The following is a 10,262-nucleotide window of genomic DNA, read 5'->3' on the forward strand; positions in this document are numbered from 1 at the left end:
TGTCCTAATCATGCTATTTGAGTTATTCGAGTTAGTACACATTTATTTGTTCGGTAACATTTTGGTATGCTTTTTTACCTCTAAAAGTACATATGTTGGTACTTTTGATCGATTATGTATTCTTCGAATTGAGCCTCTTTATATTATGCCTACTTGTTATTCAACATAATTCTTTGTTTGACTTTTCGTGTGACTTTGTTATCTATTGACCATATGTAAGACATTTAAYGTCACATTCGTTGTGACAACTCAATTCTGGGTAACTCGAGCTACTAACCACCTATGGGGGTACCATAGGCACGTCATTATGGCACCGATGGCGTGACACTAACCGTGGCAGTGTGATCAGBCCACGGCGTCTCCTCTTTTGTGCTCGTGTGAGAGCTATTTTGGTGTGATGGATATTCGATTTAGGAGGCGTATGGGTCGGCCCTAGCAYATGTGATTCGTTTGTAGGGTGGATGTCGGTGTAGTGTCCAACGCCACATCTCACATTTGGTACGTGTGGATCTGCAGTCCAACGTACAGGCCTGTGTGGCCATATGTCTGACACTTGTCATGTTAATTAATATGCAAGTATATGCGTTTTCGAGCTCGATGTGTCCCTTCTTATGATTTCGTATGATTATGTTATTTGTTGATTTTCTAAGATTCTGGTACTCGTTTGGTTCGATTTTGGCATGTTTGTAATACCGTTTTTTTTTTTTATATTTGTTTATCCGTTCACTGGGCATTTGGCTCAGCCGTGTTTTCTTCTATTCCTCACGGCAGGTAATCAAGGGGGCGGCTAAGTCTGGTGACAGAGAGTAGACCAGKATCTTGGTTTCAAGGTTTCGAGAGGTTTAGAACTATGTTATTTCGCTTATTAGAATCTTTTTCTTTTGGCTATTAGATTAGATTTCTTTGGTTGTTTTTAGCTTTTCTTGGAAATAGTTTGTTTGGAGACCTTTATATCTTATTTGAGGTTATATTCAATTTCGTTATGGAAGATTTTATTTTGTATTGGAGACTATATTTTGGGGGTTTTATATAGCGTTCCGTTACGTTTTGAAGTAACCTCCCTTCCTTCGGAATGGGGGTGTTACATGTGTGGTGTTTTTTTATCGACCTATGTAAAACTATAGTTGAAATTATTTATGTTCAAACCATTAATTGTTTTTGTTTTAGATTCAAATTATTAATGGTTTAGGTTTAGTTTCAGATTGTTAATCGTTTTTGGTTTAGCCCATTTTTTTTCTTAGCATATATTCTCTGTTATTTCATTTGTGTAACATTTGTGCAATGTAATCAAAAGTTTTGAATATAGCAGGGCCTCCAAAAAAATTGGAACGTCACTACACATCTAAATCCTAAATTCTGAACCCTAAATCCTTTAAGAAAAATGGTTGACAATGTTATGAAACAAACCCGATTCGATTTTTCATGAAAAACAAAAGATGGTCGACGACAAGGATCAAGTACATATTCTTTTTGAAGTGTCTTTTAATTTGCTGTAATTTCTTGAAGGTTATTTATTTATGTATAAACGACGTATTCTGGTGCAGTCTTTTTCTGTATTATTGTATACAGTATTGAGAAACATTAGGACCAATTTTCACGTCAAAAGAGGTACACAGACGATGTTACTAGGGTTTATACCAGATATAAACTTCACGTTTGACTTTCGATTGTCAGTTAAGTTTTCATTTAACTTCAAAATCGGAAAAAGAAAATATTCTTTTTATACAAAAACGAATCTATATTTACGTTTAATTAGAAAAATAGGGCATTAGGATGTAGATGCATAATCATTTGCAAACACAAATAGATCGTAGAAACTTATAAACCAGTTTCCATGTGTTGTTGTGTGAAAATATAGTATTTATACTGTGTTATTTCATGTGTGAAACGTCGAAAACTATTTTGTACATAGAAAACAGTAGTCAAAGAAAATTTCACATATGAAACAACATTGTATAAGTAATGCGTTTTCACACATAAAAACAACACATGAAAAATAATCTGTATGAATTACTGGGTGTAAAAGAAATGGAAGACAAAAAACACTAAGGGGGTGTTTCGGATTGCTTATTTTAGGTGTTTTTTTGACTTATTTCAGTCTGACACCGGTGATAAGTTAAATACTCGTGTTTGGATGAGGAAAAATAATATTGTTTATACCGGTGCCAAACCGGTAATACACAGTTTTTGATAAGTTAATCATTTCTAATTTATGAAAAACTGTTTATTATCAGTTTACCATTTTAACCATGTTTTATTAATTTTTTTAATTATTAATCTTATTGATATAAATTATTAATCTTATTGATATAATTTTTTGTCAGATATATTATTATAAATGATGAAAAATAAATTTTTACATGTTAAAAAATCAAACAAGTTAATAAGCAATCCCAAACATTCTCGTAAGTCAATAATATGAAAGACTGTCATTTTTGGTCATTTTACATATATAAGCAAAATTTTCCAAATACTAAAAAACGACTTATCAGCTTATTACTTTTTGGTACCGCTATAAGCCAATCCAAACACTTTTTACAAAACCAGGTTTGATACTACATAAGTTAATAAGCACTTTACAGAAAAACATAAATTGTTTTAAACAAACAATCTCAAACACCCCCTTAAACCAACATATCCTAATATCAAATCTTGAAAATCAACATGTTGACCTTTTCTTTTGTTACCTCAAAAGGGGTGAAAGTTGAAGAGGTCAAATGCAATGCAATGCAAAGTAAAAAGAAAACCGTAAGGGTGGTGTTTGATTGGTTTGAGTTTGCCTCCAAAGATTAAAAGTACCAGGAGGTTCCAGGTTCAAATCGAAGGAGAAATAAAAATCCCCTTGTGGCCGTTCAAATGCGTTGACTCCAGGCTATCTGCAAAGCAGATGGTCATCTTGAGATTAGTCGGTTCGTTTAACGGGTTGGATATCCCAGGTTAATAAAAAATAAGAAGAAAAAATTTGGTGCACTAAGGTCCCATTTTTCTGGGCTGGAAAACACAAACAAGATAGCTTTCTAAACCTTTTTCAATATCATCCCTCAAGAAAATAAAGTTAACACGAAAGCAACTCGATAGCATCCAAGACTTTTCGGTTTCGTAAAAACGACCGAATGAAATTGAGTATTGCACAGACGTTTTTGTAACCCAAATCCGTAATACTTTATGTTATAAGGTTGAAAATGGTGTCGTTTTTACTCTTTGGCGAGATGTTAGTTTGTAGAACTTGATTGATATGTCTATGTTTTGAAGGATTTGGATTTCGTGGAAGGATTTGAAATCTCCGGTGTTTTGGTTTGTAAGATCTTGAATGAAAATGAATTCCACTGTTTTATAAATAAATTATAAAAAAAATATAAATAATTAAGATACTTTTTTTATTAATTGATTATTACAAACAAATGTTTTTAACATAATTGAAAATTTATTACATATAAATCTTATGAAATCATGTGAATACCAACCACTGCAATGGGATTTCAAAATCTTAAAGAGGTGTTTGGTTTGCGGGATCCCGAATGAATTGGAATGATCAATTTCGTAACTAAATTCCATTCAAGCGTTTGGTTTATCTATGGAATGGAATTAAATTCCACACATTCTATCATTCATGAATTTAGTCATTTCATCACAGTTGATACAGAATTCAATTCTATTCCATCTCCTTTTCTAAAAAAGACAAAATTATCCCCACATTCCCTACTTGATTTACCCAGATCCATAGGACCTCCATCTAAACCATCGTCGACCACCACCATTATAAAAGGGGTATTTTGGTCATTTATCATTTATTCATTCCAATTCCGAAGCAACATTCTATCAACCAAACATACAGATTTTAAATCATTTAACAGATTTCATTCCAACCAATTCTATTAAAGTCAAATTCCTTTTACTGATTTCATTCCTTCGAAAAACGTTCTGCAAACCAAACACCCCCTAAGGTGTGACACTTCAATTCTAGGAAATTCTTCAAAGCAAACATGGGTTTAAGTTTTAAAAAGAACTAATTAGAATTATATATTTATGAAGTAATGAAGGCTTTGATTTTAGCATCGATAACCAATTCATATATTCATGTTGTAAGAATAAATAAACTCATACCCTCCTCCTCTTTAGTGAGGTTTGAACCCTTGACCTCCTAGGAGGCGAATAACTCACATACTGCTAAATCAAAGAACCTTTAGTTCTGTTTTGAAATATTAATAGTAAGCTAATGATAATTTTTGGCATGTATTCAAGTGTGAGCTAGAATTCATTATAGTGTTAAAAACGTGAATCGAGTATTGTTTTATTAAAATGAGCAAACTATCAGTATATTCGTATCAATATTGCCAAAAAGATAGTTATTATTTAGGTAAGCGCTTATTGATAGGAGTCAACACTACGATTTATTTTGATATGCAAGATTTTAGTACATCAAAACATATTGAATGCAACAATTTACTGGGTAAGAGTCGTAATCTTCACTTACTGGGTAAGACTCACTATCATTCTCATCGTTCTTACCCGGTAAGATTCTTGGCCTTTCTCATGTTCATCCGATAAGAAAATTTATCCGATAAGCACTTACCAAACAAGTGCTTAGTAAACGGCCTCTTATTGAATGGTTTAAAAATACTATTGAAATCTCCAAAATAAAGAATATGTTGGAGTTGGATATAATTTTTTTCTAAAATTTAGAAAATTTTCCCTCCATTTAAAAAAAATGTAAATAAACTGATAGAGATGCTATTAATACCCTAAAATTTTAACTTGCAACTTTTTTTTTTTTTTTTTTTTAGGGTGTCCGGGCCAAAGCCCGACTAATCCCCGGCAAATTTGGAGGCTAAACATGACCTCACTTAAATGTCGCCAACACTCCCCTCCCAGGGCTCGAACTCGGGTTCATGACTATGCCATGCCCAAGCCTTTACCACTAGGTTGGAAGGTCTTTGACTTTAACTTGAAACTTATTAGTCAATAATATGAAAATAACATTCTTATCATATTTTAAAAAATACATACAAAATAATAATAATAATAAATAAATAAATAAATAAATAAAATAATATTCTTTGTCATGTTTGAAAAAATCATACAAAATAATTAAAAACAGTAAGCTACTTATATATTTGTAACTAGAAGGATACTCGTACAATACAGCGAGATACATCTCGATTTTAGTGTTTCATTTTTTTTGTCTTACTCGATGTTATAATACAGTTTTATGTGGTTTTGAGAAAGAGATAATGTTTTTATTTTTGAATAAAATATAAGTATGAAGATATCATAAAAAAAATATTGATATTACTATCAAACTAACTATATAAAATTTTCTCGGTTTTTTTTGTGTGTTTCTTTAATTCATTTTTTTATTTTCGGTTTAATAATTTTTTTTATAACGATAATAATTAAGTATTTTGTTAGAACTCAATAATTATCCTAATTATATTTTAGTTTTTTTATATTTAAAATGAAATGTTTATCTTTTATTTGATTATGTTTATCTGAAGTTAGTTACACGAATTCAAACATAAAKCWTTAATGAGTTGCACTTACGCACAATTTACTTGTAATCTTGAATTTTAAGTAATATGCACCAATAAACAATACTTCATGCATAAAAAATGATTTTTAAGAATTTTTATCAAATGCTTTATAATATAGCATAAATAAGCATATTAGTAGTTCCTTATGCTTAATGCTTAAGTAGGTCACACATTCATGCCGAAAAGACAATCGTACCGCATGATAAATGAATAAAAACCCACTTTGCTTAGTTGTTTCATCAAACTTTATCGGTTTTTTCTTTTCTTTTTTCGATTTTCTTTGAACTTAATTATTAAGTTACTATTGTGTTGTTTTTATTGACAAATACTGACAATTTAACAATCAACACTGACGTAATGTTTATAAATAATATATTCAAGTTATCTTGAATAATACAGAAACCGATAATTCCAGTTATCTTGAATAATACAGAAATCGATAATTCAAGTTATCTTGAATGATATAGAAACCGACAATTCAAGTCAACCACTCAATTATCACTACACCTTTTGTTCAAATCATTCGTTGCCACAAAAATTTCCACGAGGTTGGTTATGTAGCTTTACGTGACCATTTTAAGGTAAGATCAATCATGTTTATCTTCAGTTTTCCGTTTTTATTATATCAGTATCGTTATTTCTATGCTATTTTTTCAAGTTTATCATATTTTCAATTTCTTTTTAAAATAAAAACATAAATTAGAATCTAAAAAATATACAAATGGGATTAAAAAATAAGGCGGTTTAAGCGTACATTTTTTAAAATGATTAGTATGATTTAAAAAATAAAAATCAGATAAAAATGAAAAATCGAAATCAAATTTTACAATCACTTCAAGCTAATTATTGTAAATCGAAGTTGCAAGTACATCCAAACGTCCATACGCACTAAGAACCCAGATAAAAAATTATGAGGTTGGGATTTAAACCGCAAATCCCTTTAAAACAACCCTACTAATTAGAGGCTATTTAACAGTTGTTGAATGGTTTTGTGTAAAATGATTAAGTGGTTAGAATGATTAAGAGACTCGCATGATATGGTGCAAAATGAAATATAATTGTTTGTTAATCGTTTACAATGAAATTAGGGCGCTGAATGGTTAAGGGAGGCCCATGATACAAAACTATTCAGAGGGTTTTAGAACCATTAAGAGGTAAACTTTTTTTTTTGCCAAACAAGATTTACCTCTTAACGATTCAGAGGTTGTCTCTTAATAGAACTATTAAGAGGTATACAAGCAACCACTTAATTCGATTCATTTTCACGAATGGATCCACTTGTAACATAGATTAGGGGTTTTCCTCAAGTTATCTCCCATATTCAATTATTTAGATATGTTCTCGTTTTTTCATTTCAATTTCAGTCGAATAAACTGTAAAAGAAACATAAAACGTAAGATTCTTGTTCGAGAGTTTACAACAACTAAAAAAAAGTAACAAAGAATATTCAGACACCACCGTCACCGTAAACATTTAGAAAAAATAGGAAAAAAATAACTGAAGAAGAAAGGAATGATGGACTGAGGGATTGTGGTTGTCGTGCAATCATGGAGAGTGCCAACATTTCAATCTAAATATTATTTCAGTTCTCCCGTTTCATCGGTTTCTTAACTAAATGTTCGTTCGTTTGAATATGAATTTAAAAAAATTTATTATATTGAAAAAAATCAGAATCAGATAATCAGTTCTTCACAGTAATTCTATTTAATTGTAATTATTTGATGGTGAATGGTATGAAAAACCATGATACACCCAAGCATCCAAAGTTGATTATTATAATTTTAAATCACAATAATTAACTTAAATTCAGTAAGCATGCGTAACTGATATTGGCTTGGAAAACATCATCGGAATCAGATCTCGAAGCCGACTTCGGTGACTTTTTGGGATTTAGAAATGGGACTTCGTCGGCGTCACTTCTCTTTACAATCTGATGGTGGATGGGTCCACGGAGATGGAACGGGTTTGTGGAAAGAAACAACATAAAAGTATAAAATAACATAAATAACCCCTCATTTTTATGTGTGTTTTAATTTGAACCCCAACAAAAACAGTTGTTATAGTTTAACCCCAGAATCAGTCTTTCTTAGTCTCAAAATATCAACAATTTCAGTATTTTTTCAATATTGGTTTTAAATCTCATCTTGTTTGTTGCTTTGTTCGTGAAAAATTGGTATGCTAAACACGTAAAAGAGTAAACAACAATAAATAATGTAAATTGATAGAATCTTCCCAATGTTTTTTTGAAGTAGTATTTATATATATATATATAGGGTTGGATTCTGATGAGAATAAGAGTTATGATGGAAATGTGAAAACAAAACATTAATATCCATTCAACTACATTTATTTACCTATTTTTTTTATTAATCTGGATATCCAATCCGCTATGCGAGCCAACTAATCTCAGAGTGACCACCTGCTTTGCAGATAGCCCGGAGTCACCGCATTTGAACCTTCGAGACCACAAGAGGATTTCTATTCCTCCTTGAATTTGAACCTGGGACCTTCTGTTACTTTTGATCTTTGGAGCCAAACTCAAACCAATCAGGCACCACCCTTGTGATTTTTATTTACCTATTTTATTATCATGACCGAAACTTTAACAAATTAATGGATGTGAAAGAGATTAAATGTATCTAAAAATGACTTAAAAGTGAAGATAAAGGTATATAAATGTAGCTGAATGTAATAGAAGTTAGATGAATGTACTGAAACTAGTTAAAGCAAAAATAATTTAGATTAAAAAGTCAACTCATCCAAAAGCTCAAAAGCGTTCTTATCATTCTCACTATAACTATTAATCTCACACGATCCCTCGTGTGTGCGTGTGTGTGTATATATATAAGTGGAGGTTCAAACGATAACACCTTTATTTTATGAGAACGTGAGAACACTCTTATCACATATGATAATACACGTGAAGGGACTTGGTGGTGTTAGGATGTCGTACCCTGAGACTTAGGTCGCGTTAAAGGTCGCTCGCGTCTATGATTTAGTATTACATATGATGGTCTTGGTGTATTATAGTATCACATCAATAACGCCTTTATCACAAGTGATAATACATGTGAGGGGCTTATGGGTGTAAGGGTGATTTGGCCCACAACCTAGATCGTGCCAAAAGTTGTTCGCTTCTATGATTTAGTATCACATGTGTATCATATGTGATGGAATAATAATACACATGTGATTGTCTATAGTAAAAAGGTATTCTCGCATTCGCGCTTAAACCTTCCTTATATTTAACATTATATATATATAGAGAGAGAGAGAGAGAGAGATAGAGAAAGAAAGTGAAGAGAATATGAAAACAATCGAATCACATATGATCTTACACTATAATCAAGTGTAAAATCACATATGATTCACATGTGATTTGGTCGTCTTCTTATTCTCTTATTTTCACCATGTTCTCGTTTGATCCTCCAACTCTCTCTCTCTCTCTCTCTCTCTCTCTCTCTCTATATATATATAACAACTAACCACACACTTTTTTCTCCTTAGGTGAAATTTGAACCCTTTACTTAATAAAGTTTGTTATCTACTCATGACTTGAATACTGCTAGACCAATGACCATTTAGTTTAAAAAGTATTGTTAATGGCTCTTAGAATCCATATTTGATATTAAACAAATATATTTAACTAATCGATAAACTTAATAAGTCCTAAATAGTCAATACTTGTAGTTATAGGCGATTCTAACCATTTCCAACCCTCATGTAACACATGACGTTCCAAATCTCAAGACTGGGCATAAAATTTCATATGATTTAAACATCTTTAATTATCCACGAGAAGAAGAGTACATATAACACGTGATCTTATCGGGTACCAAAAGTCACGAGTTCTTAATCCCTATAATCCATGGATCAAATGAATGCATCTATAGATGTAGATGCCTAACCCGTTGTTTAATTAAGCATTAATCAAACAAACATGATCACAGGCGGATGCATATTTTTTTCAACGATAATAAAAAATAAAAAATAATTGTAGTTACAAAAGACTAATAATCAAATCCAATTTTCAACAATTTATAGCTATGGTTTTGTGTTTTACCATTTTTAACCATCAAACTCAAATTTAAGCTTCAATGTGCTATTGCAATTCTCATGTTCAAATCCAAGAAGGAATAAAAATCTCCTTGTGGCCACGGAGGTTCAAATGCGGTGACTCCGGGCTTTCTGCAAAGCAGGTGGTCGCCCTAGGATTAGTCGGCTGGCATAGCGGGTTGGATATCCAGGTTAATAAAAAATCATGGACTTTATCGAGATAGGCGTGATCTCCCCGCCGAGAACCGTATATGAGACTTTCATCTCGTACAATTCAACCCAAAACACCCACATACTGTTGGACCGGATATGTAATACAAAGTTTTAAACTTTTTACTTTCCGATTCAATATGCTTTGAAGATACGAATAAAATAAAGAAGGTACTATACATAAAATAAAGGTCAAATAAGGATATATAAATATTCTCATTTATACCTTTTAGGCATTGTTTGACAAACATAAGCTATCTTATAAGTTAGCATATAAGCTAGCCTATTAAGCTACTTGGAGTAGCTTATGATGAGCTTTTTGACACTTTTTCCAATTAAAACTCCGATTAATATTAATTATAAATAGGTATTAATTGTTAATAATTATTAACCATTAATTATAAATAAATATCAATTATTCATAAATATTAATATATAATAATTAAATTATTTAAAAATTCTTAG

This window comes from Cynara cardunculus (genome assembly GCF_001531365.2).
Source record: "Cynara cardunculus var. scolymus isolate 2C chromosome LG 8, CcrdV1, whole genome shotgun sequence".
Classification (NCBI taxonomy): domain Eukaryota; kingdom Viridiplantae; phylum Streptophyta; class Magnoliopsida; order Asterales; family Asteraceae; genus Cynara; species Cynara cardunculus.